Here is a 10,821-nt window from a genome sequence, read left to right as displayed (position 1 = left end):
CTGAATAGCCAAAGAAAGACAATTCAGTAAAAACTCGGGCAGTACAGGAGTTAATGTTCTTGGATTTCTTTACGAGTATAAGAAATGTATGTAACTAAGGTGACCGTTGAAAAGGTAATTTCTGAATTTCGACCGGCTCAGGTCACCAATCCATTCCAAACAATTCAAAAATAATTCCATTATTTTTTCACGTTTTTATCTCAACTCTAACCCGTGTCAGCAAGAGGTTGGATTTTCTCATTTAATCGTTTCAGGGCATATTACACATACCGGATGGATAGCGATAAAATTTGGTATCGGGGGATTTGTTGGATCGGTGATTACGAATCCGAACTCGAAATTACAAGATTCAAAATTATGAATCCAATATGGCAACACCAAGTGACTTTTGGTATTTTGCTCTGCCATGTTGCATCCGCCATGTTGAATTTTGAAATTTCGAGTCAAGATTCGTAATCAGAGACCCAGAGAAGACCCACTTTAGCAAATTTTATCGAAATCCGTTCGGTAGATTCAATGTGCCCCTGAGAGCGTTGAATGGGGAAATCGGTCGAAATTAAAACATGACCGTTTTAAGAACCACCCTGATGTATACTCATCAACGGTTCCACACGGAATCGCGGTAACTATCGTGTATGGAATATGGACACTATTCGATTCTGAAGGCCGGATCAGTAATCTCTGAGATTTCCTGATGTATGCGGCTGATGCATTGAGAAATGTTAAACTTGTAACCATCGATGGGGAATTGGTTAGGGTTCCATTGAAGCGGATGGGAGCAAATGGCGCTAACGGATACAAAACGTGAATGTTCCGGTGAATCGGATAATCGGATAACCAGCCAGACTGCTCTGCATCCGGCTGCTGGAATTTCCAATAGTTTGTCTTTCATTTGCTGTCGTGCAGTCCGCAGGTGCCAATAGTCAGTTTCGCTGCAATAAATGCACTAATTTTGTTCAGCAATCTGATCCAAGCGATCAGCCCGCAGCTCTGGATCCGCGAAAATATACCGCGGAAAGTGGATGAGAATTTTTTTGTGGAAAAAGTGAATCAAGACCATCAAAAATCATTTCAAACGCCGCATATTTAAACTTTGAATAATGAGAAACGTGCGTTATGCTGTTCTTGCCTGTAGTTGAGAGCTTTCTGCAGATCGTAATTCTATAGGTCTGCACCTTGTCGGCAGGCGTCACATTATAATCAACTCTATCCCGACGAGGAGAAGTTAGTATCGAACAGCGGTAGCGATAGACTGAAACCCCCTTCTCCGCCCGGCATTTATAGCTGATAACAACTTCCAGTTTCGTCCAGTGAAACTGTCTGCAAGCCCCGACCATGCGGTGCGGATCTCTGTATACACGGCTGCCTGGAGAGTCCATCCGAATTGTGCCATGTGAATGGTTCCACTATTCGAACATGCTTTTGTTTTGTAGAAACAGCCTTTGTGCGGAATTGGTGACAAAAAGAAATAGAAAATTTCACATAATTGCTCGAATACTTCATGTACGTATTTTTTCGGTCCAGATTCGCGATGCTTGATGGAAATTAATTTTCATGAGCGATGAAAAAACTTCTTAAGTTGGCGTCTAGACGATTGACATTCCATTTAGTCTGACAAATGTCTACCGACACTTTCAACTTGTCAAAAAGTCATTAACCAGAAATGTAAATGGTCACACGAACACCAAGACAATCAATTATACACGTAGATAGTACTCTGACACCATGTAGGCTCAAATATGGAGTACAAATATATTGCACTGGTATTTAGGCAATGTTCAAATCATGGTCGAATTGGTGACGGTATTTACGGTTTGACCCGTATTCAATCACTCGTAATACCATGGATAGTTTAATTGTCGATTCACTTACAAGGAAACCTAAGTCGGTTGACCCCTTCGATTTTTATCTAGTTCATGTATGTGTAATGCATCGAAAACCAAGTGACCCGGATTTTTTTCATCTGCTAGTTAACGGGTTAAAGGGGCAAAAACGACCCCTGACGATGGACACCGAGCAGGGTGGTTTCATTCAAATACATCAAGCGCTTCTATCCGAAGCTGAGAAGGCACCTTGCTGGTGTCCATTTTTGGGGGTCGTTTTCACGCCTTTAAATCATTTATTAGCACATAACTAGAAAAAAATACGTGTTTCTCAGTTTTCAATGCGCTACAACATATATTAGTTAGATCAAAATCGCAGCAAATGATCTACCTAGGCTCACTAGCCAGTATTTTCAAACGCAAACTCACCGAAAGATGGAGTGAGACCATTCGAAGCTAATTAAGTCCCTGCATAACAAACGAGAGGTGTTTTCAAACGGTGGCTACCCAATTAGAAGTCTCTGCAAATTCGAATCTCTGGTAGCGAAAATGTGCTAGGAATAGACACGATCTTTTTGTCGTAATTCTAGCCAATACAGTTTCGCTGACGACGAGTTCAAAAGGAACACAGTGCCAGATAGTCCGTATTCCTCATTGACGGGACTTCGTTACTACAATTTTCATGTAACGTATTTTTCTCTTCGTATTATAGTACGAAATATCATAGGGGTTGACATGCTCAGGAGTAACAAAATATCTAATTATCGATCAATATAGTTTTTTGCCATGTTCAGCATCGTCGAAGCATAATTCGACCGAAAGACATTCGTGCTCACATTCACGTATAGAATAGTTTCTATTGCCATACGAATATAATAACCTTTATTGGTTTCCGTCAGTTCAGGGATATTCATCGGATCAATATCTCCAATAAATTATCATACAAGTTAACAATCGTGTCGAGCAGTCAACTGCATTGCAGTTATACTTTACACTTCCTTCGAGACGCTGTGAAATCGTTATTTCACATTTCTATTGCATCTTTGCTAGGGCATTGGTCTTCATTTTCAAAAGTTCCAGAATTCCTCATCGAAATGAGATTTTTCGTTCAACTAACGTATCTGGTAGCAAAAATGTTGGGCTTAGCTCGGTTTTCCTTGAGAGACGATAAGGCTCTCAAGGCTTCTGTCTATGAACGTTGTTATCCTTTGATCTTGGTAATAGTGTACGTAACGTTTTTTTGTAAAAGCGTTAAAGCACCGGCCGAACATTACGTTTGTGATTGATTCAAATTTGTCAACGATATCCTACATCTTTTGGAAGTGCGGAGTACTTCTCACTTGTGTCACGTCGTGGCTTCTTTTCATCCACAAGCACGATCAGTTCGTCGAAATCATCGACACCTTTTACGCGATAGATACATCGTTACAAGACGGATTCGGCGTTTGTCAAAACTATAAACAGTTGTTCAGATGTACCGCCATTCAGGTGCTGATAGTCGTCGGTGGAAATATTGGCCTCGAAACAATAACCCACGTGCTGATTTCACCAACGTCAACCTACGATGTGACGTTTTGGTACTTCTACAACATGACTTGCTTGGTTCGCCACTGCATCGTTTTGATCTTCGACAATGTTCTGCTCTCTGCGGAACGCCGGTTCAACATTCTGAGCAGAAAGTTGCTCGAGGTCTGCAGCACAGACACGGACGAGCTTTCGACATTTCAAGGGCGAGCCAATACCTTCGTTTCTCAACGAGAACCTTGTTCGGAAAGAACTGCGGATCAAGGAGCCAGACTCGTTTACGAGGCGCAGGAACAAATAAGGAGCATCAAAGAGCTGCACGGGCTCTTGTGCGACCTCACGGAAGATATTAACGACGTTTTTTCGGGGCCGCTCCTGCTCACCATATCTCGATACTTACTGGGCTTACTGGCGAATACCTGGTACATGTACGTGGCGATGCACGCACATTGGATATTTGACAGACCATTCGATCCGGGCCAAGTCTACGCGAGTATCACTGACATTGCTGTGATGACGAACCTACTACTCGCAATAGCCATATTTTGCTCATCAACGTGTACAGCCGTAAAGTTCCTATTGTTTCTCGATGTCTTGTTCAATTTACAGCTTGGGCGGTCGAAAATCAAACCTTTGTTTGTTTTTTTTTTCTCTTCAATGAAAACACTTTGAGCAATTTGAGTCTGATGGTTTTATTGTTTATAGTGTCAAGCTCAATTTAGAATTTTGTCATTGAAATTGCTAACAAAATGGTGGCGTGACGCATATAAGTAGCGAACGACTCTGATCTCGATAGCTTTTGCGATGGAGCATCTCCTGACGTCACTGTCCAACTTGTGACAGATAGAAATTTTTTTTTCAGATCACAACACTTTTTCAGATTTGAGCTCGTAGCGCAAATGTAAAAAAAAAACATTTCAAATATATACGATTATGAACAATGAATTTTATTTTTTGACCAAAAATTGTAGTAAGAATATTTATAAAACAATTTTGAAACGGAGATTCAAAAATCTAGCTACAAGCCCGAATCGATAAACAAGTTTTAAAAGTTATGTGAAAATTTCAAGTGAATCGGATAAAAATTGACCGAGGAATCTGCGCCACCGGATTGAAAACGTGGTCGTTCACTACTAATATATGCGCCATGCCGTCATTTTTTTATTAATTTCAATAAAAAAAAATTCTAAAATGTTCTTGATACTACAAACAATAAAGCCCTCAAACTCAAATTGCTCAGTCTTTTCAAAAAAAAAAAAAAAAAACTCCCGAAGATAGGTATGATTTTAGACCACCCAAGCTATACCCCCCCCCCCCCCTCCCCCCCTTTCCCGCCGTTAAATGCTTTTTTGTTGCAGGCAAATGATATGGCCAGTATTCTCCACAACGTTTGGATAAAATTCAGACCACTGGACTCAAGGACTGAGGTAGGTCATCTGGATCAACATCTTGTGATCAAACAACCATTAGCATTTTTCATGCCTCACGATGACCTACATTGAGCTAAGCAAACTGTTAGTACAATATTTTTCGCAAAAGAGCAATGTGGCTAGAGTGCGTGCTGGTAAGTAGTTTTAGTCAACGAGCGCTGCAACATTGCTGCAGGTGACATCGATTTCCATCGTCAGGTATATAATTATGAGATTCATTTTAAACTGCGGTTACAGCTGGAGTGGTAATACCTCAGTTTTTCTAGTTTTTCACAAAGTGCAACCTCAAATTATCACCGACACCACTCGCCATCTGCTTGTTGCGTTACGACTCCCTGGTGGTGGAGTAACCGATTATTTCCCAGACGTAAAAACGAACTGAAATTAGGTGCGCAAGTCCGTCAGTCTCGACGTTGCATTATTTATTATACCCAGCTTTTTCTACTCTAGGTCAGCGTTCGTCGAAACGAAATGGAAAATTTCAAACGTTTTTTCTAATGACGATATACCTTTCTAAGAACCCTCACAATACATTCTGGAGTTGTTAAGTCCGCACTTGAAGTTGATGTCTCTTACAACGAACATTTGGGGCTTAGCACCATTTTGATTGGCAAACGACAGAATTTACTCTCATTTGTCGCTTGAAGTACTCTCTATCCAGTAGTCTTGATAGTGTCTTATGTCAATCATACCCGCGAGGTTGATCACAACGGTATTGTTCTTCTCGCAAAGATTATGGATATTTTTGGTATAGAAGTACAAGATTAATTCTGGAATCACTTTTTCATTGATCGATTAATTTCGTAAGTGCTTTCCGCAGTGCTTCCATGTCCTATGAATATTCAACACCTTACGCCTCGAATAGAAGTTCGGATTTAATGATAAGCCACTTCAATCTTTGAATCGATGATAAGATGGTTTATTTACGCGGGGCACAAATATGATTTACAAATACATTGTTATCAATTATGCATACTGTTGGGGTGAAAATTTTTTTGCTTCACTAGGCGTCAACTCAGTGACACGTGGGCTATGAGGTGAACATATACGTTCAAGCTGCACACTTATGTTACCAGCGAATCGTTGCATATTATGTGCACCTCAGTAATATCGACCGAATATTTGCGTTTTCCTTGGCGGCTTGTGAAGATCATTCGGGAGTTAGACACACGAAAGGTTACATCACCAACCGCCAAAGTGTGTCAAAATATGCCTGAATCATTGGCTCCGCAGGCAACCTTTTTATATTATTTCGCGAGGATTTGGGGTTTGGCGCCATTGTCCCTTGAAAAAAGTAGAGTGTCTTATGGATCGTTTACCGATAAACTTTGGTGTATTGCTTTGTCCGTCACACACATCGTTGCCCAAGTGATTATCATTTTTGCCAACATGCATACTGAGGGTCAGAATAAGATAATAAAGTCGGGTAGCATAACATCGTTCGAAATTGGAGTTTTTGCAAATTTAATTATAACGTTTACGTTCTGGCGTAAGAGCAATACAACCGTGGATATTATGAGATTATTTGCCATAATTGATGAACGCCTAAATCATCTGGGAATTGAGCAAAATTATACAGAACAGCTCAAGGCAAGTGCAATATTTGTTGGGATATCATCGTGTGTGATAATTTGTGTACAAATTTATATGTTAGTGGTATCTCTGTCCATCGTGGATAAGGATTGGACTCAGGTAGTTAGAGTTATTTTATCAATGTACGCCGTAATGGTCTCGACTCCGCAACATTTGGCAGTGTTGTATTTTTCCAACGTTATGACCTTCGCTAAGAAACGTTACCTACAATTAAACGAATTATTAAGCAACGTATGTGCGACAACTGTCGATTCGCCGGATTTTCAAAATTCGCGCAAACATTTCATGAACCGAAATGCGCTCGGCATTACAAGCGAATTGAGGGAAATTTACTCTGACATTTTTCCCCCGAGTGATAAATTGAAATCATTCGATAAACTTATCAAGATTCAAGATGTGCACGACAAGCTTGACGATGCAACAAATAAAATCATTCAATTGTTTTCTCTCCCTTTGATAGCTACGATTATTTTTTACACCTTCGAAACACTGGTGAACTATTTTCATTTATACAATCTTGTTACAAACGACGAATGGAGTCATTCTCAGATACACGTGGCTTTTTCCTGTTCTCTGTGGTTGATTTTGCTGAAGGTGGAGCTATTTACTATCGCCACAGTTTGTTCTTCGATTCAAGCAACGGTAAGAAGGTATATTTTCAACTTTTCGACATTATGGAAAACAACTTGAGAATAATGCCATTTGTTCAGGGAAATTCGATAGGAACCATTCTTCATAGAATTTGGATTCGATACCATCCAACCCAGTTAAAAAATGAGGTATGTTTAAACCGATGACAAATTGATCTGAAAGATGACGTTTAAATTTTATTTATTTATTTCGAATAGTTGGTATCTGCCATAAAAACGTGCTGGTCTTGTTGCGGGAACTTCCAACAATAGTAAAATCTTTTCAATGATTCGTGTAATTCACTGTTACAGATTCAGATGTTCTCTCTACAGTTACTCCAAAGACCACTCCGCATATCTGCTTTCGGATTTTTTTCACTGGATTATTCTTACCTGTACAAGGTAAGATTGATTTTTCCGAACAGTCTGTTCACAGCGCGTCACTCGTGTCATAGAATTTCACCTCGATTGTAGAATATGATGCAGTATTTACATGAGGTACGATATTATATGGTTTTGCAGATATTCAGCGCTGTGGTGGCCTACTTTGTAATCATGGTGCAACTAGATACTTCTAAAGCGCGCTCTATTTCCACCCCCAATAGCACCGAGTGGAATGGAACGGACATGAATTAGACTACCGATATGATTGAGCGTGCATAGAAGAAGAGAGTGGTGTTCCGTTTGCGTTATTAATAGTGGGTAACAAGTTATACTTAAATCTTGTTATCGGTTGACCGATGAGCAACTTTTCCTAGCCAAGACGGCCAGGGAAGCTGTTGTGGTCCAACCAAGAGTTGCTGGTTTTGGTTTTGGCTCAGTACCTCGTACAGACTTAAGGCAGACTACAATGCAGACGCGACGAGCTATGTTAGGGTAGAATCGGGTGGAGGCCGAGGATGCAGACCTCGCCAACTATTTCCCAACAATTCTAGCGCACTGCTGCAATTATAATTAATTGCAACCCCTGCCTCCTATTAGAGAATATGCCAGCGTTTGCTTCGAGTGGGAAGCCAGTATAGCTATACCAATACTATGAATACAATAATCCATTTTACGTCGCACCGTGGTCTTGTTCTGGGACTATGCCGGCGCTTCATATCACTTAGACCAGACTCTCGGACCAGTCTACGTAGTGCACTCACCTCTAACATCGCCGTGTTTTCCTCTAAGAGGTCCATTAGAGAATGTCACTTAATCCTGGAGGCCATCGTAAAGGACGGCCCTCTCAGAGTCAAATTCTTGTTCTACTGACTCGCACGATGACCCGGGGACACAGGCATTTGAGGGTCTGATGTCATTGCCCCATCATTTCTAACAAACAGGCCTTCAATTTCGAACAATATGCACCAACGAAAATGTGTTGTCACTGAAAATTTTATTTTTGTCTTTCTGTCTTCCAGAATGATCACCTGGAAATCGGCACCCCTTCCAAATCGCTTTTACCGAGTGAATCAAGTCACTCTTGAAGGACCCATATCTTCGCTACTTTGGAAAACACATTGGCGTGTGGTGATTAACGTGACTCGGTTTTTATAAAGATATTTGCGTACTTTCAATATCCAGATATTGGACGCAGTTTGGTTTTTCTCTGGACGCCTGCATTTTTGGTTACTGCATACTATGTAAGCACGTGTCGAGGTGTAGATTTAAATATAAAAATTGCGGATTTGGTTTTGGCCAAAGTCAACGGGAGAAATTTAGCGTAACCTAAGCCTGCTCAAATCACTAGTCGTAGTTATGTTTGTATAATTGCATTGATTCAAGAGTTAGCGTTTCACACTGCAAACACTAGGGATGCATTAACCCTTCGAGTCACGGTGGTAAGTATCCTTGCCACCTACTTCGCATCCATGTTTTATACATGTAAAGGACTTTTGAAACATATTTCTCTACGATTTTCTGCTATTTATGATAGTGTACTGATAGGTTCTCAATACGCGAGAGTAATCATTGCGATATAATGTAAATTATTATTGTTGGAAACAAATTGATTGAAAAAAAGCTTGAAAATTGAAGGAATAATTCATTTCGAAGAAAGTTACCCTTCTACACATATTCATGTTTTACATAAATTATAAGTTTTTGGGGTCACCGATTACGGATCAGAAATCATTTTTTAAAAATTACTAAGGCGAATCCAATCAGTCATCCCAAAATCCCTGCATAGAGTGTTTTGGCCGTATTCAATGAAATTTGAAATCTTCATCACCATATTGGATCCGCCATCTTGAATTTACGAAATCTGATATCAGATTCGTGATCAGCGATCTCAAAAACTACAGAACGCAATCTTGTTATAAAAATTGACTCAGCGCAATAACGTGTGACTCAAAGGGTTGAAGCCTGTTGTACTGTTTTCTTGTCGTTCTTGAATAACACCTCTGTATTCGCAGTGTAATTGTACTTCGGTAATAAAATACCGCAGCTTACCGTCATCATATCAAAATTCATACACTTCCTATTCCACCCCAGAAGCAGAGGTTCAAGAATTGGAATTTTCGTACTGGCAGCAGTTGTGATACCCTGAGCCGAAGAATCGACTCCGAATCTTAATATATTAAAAAATCGATATTCAGTCAGCGAGGCTCTGACGCGTCGCAGCAGCCCCCGACACCTTTTACCGCAAGTCGTTGTTTCCGCGCGCTTCCAGCTTCCATCTGCCTGCGACGTCCGTGGTGGTAGGCAGGCATTGTGAGTGTGGGGGCGGAAAGTGGTCCACGGGGGGCGGGTTTCGCGAGCGTTCGGCTCGGCTCGGCGAAGCTAAGGGATGCTGGATCCGCGCGTTTCTGCGTCAGTTCTGCGCGCGATCTCTTCACGATCAGTGGTGTGCACCCTTCGACACATTTGAGGCTAGCCCAGGTGTTTAGAGGCATCCACCGCGCGGCGTGAATTATCAGTGAAACTCCGCCGGCCGGCCCTTGGATTCGGTTCTCGCACTTTTGACCACTGGAATCATCCCTCGGAACTTCTCACACGTGGCAGCCTCGGATCTGCTTCCGTCAACTTTCGGAATGTCCGGCGACTGCAATGTACGTCACTCTCATTATCATTCTCATCGTCGTTTTATACCTGAGAATAATCTCAGCCGGTTATCAGTTGTTCATTTTGTCCTTCGATCGTCATGATATAGACACGAATTGTCTGCGTCTTTCCGGAACTGGCAAATTAGGCTACTTGCCATTAAAGGACCGATAGAGCAATATTATTGATATTATTGATAGTATAGAACCATATGGAGATGCGAACGGGGCGTATAATTGGACAATGCGGAGCCAACTATTGTTTGCTTCTCCACCTCGATGCGTCTAATTGAGGAACAGGAATCGTTGTTCTGGCTGGTTTCAGTAAGCGAATTGAATGTGTTGTTTAATAAAAATACTATTAGATGACTAAGAGAACTTACAAATATTGAAGTTCTAGTACCGGTCGAGATGTAGAATATTTCGAACGGGACGTACAGAACACCGCATCGAATTATCTATGGGATTTTACGATGTTTACGAGCATCGGAATCTCTTTTTGTCCAAAGACAGTTTTGGGCAGAATTATTCAGTCGGATCATTACACCGGTTTAGAAAGTCCGTAAAAATTCGATCGATCGTTAACGAAACTGAAGTACATGAAAGAATACTTTAACTTATTTTACTGAAACCGTGCATCGAGTATCTAAATCACCATTCTGTAGTTATAAGTAAGGCAAAAGTAAAGTAATTAAACATTCCTCGTACACAGCATCGTGACAGTTTAATTTTGTTTTCTTCTTCCCAAGAGAGTGTCACGTTGACGAAATTACTTACGTACAGGTATATGAGAGAGAAA

At 40.9% G+C, this 10,821-nt stretch overlaps 1 protein-coding gene across 5 annotated transcripts in view; it reads left to right on the top strand.

Moving 5' to 3' along the window:
• The first annotated feature begins 9,790 nt into the window (after nt 1-9,790).
• LOC107217284 (Down syndrome cell adhesion molecule-like protein Dscam2) overlaps nt 9,791-10,821 on the top strand; it is a 62,824-nt gene continuing 61,793 nt past the window's right edge. For all 5 annotated transcript variants that reach the window (XM_046740242.1, XM_015654759.2, XM_046740243.1 and 2 more), the window contains exon 1: nt 9,791-10,031. The gene's annotated coding sequence lies outside the window, so the exon portion shown is untranslated. The remainder of the gene's footprint in view (nt 10,032-10,821) is intronic.

This window comes from Neodiprion lecontei, chromosome 5 (assembly GCF_021901455.1).
Source record: "Neodiprion lecontei isolate iyNeoLeco1 chromosome 5, iyNeoLeco1.1, whole genome shotgun sequence".
Lineage (NCBI taxonomy): Eukaryota > Metazoa > Arthropoda > Insecta > Hymenoptera > Diprionidae > Neodiprion > Neodiprion lecontei.
The sequence above is the reverse complement of the archived record's forward strand: the minus strand, read 5'-3'. Positions and strand labels throughout refer to the sequence as shown.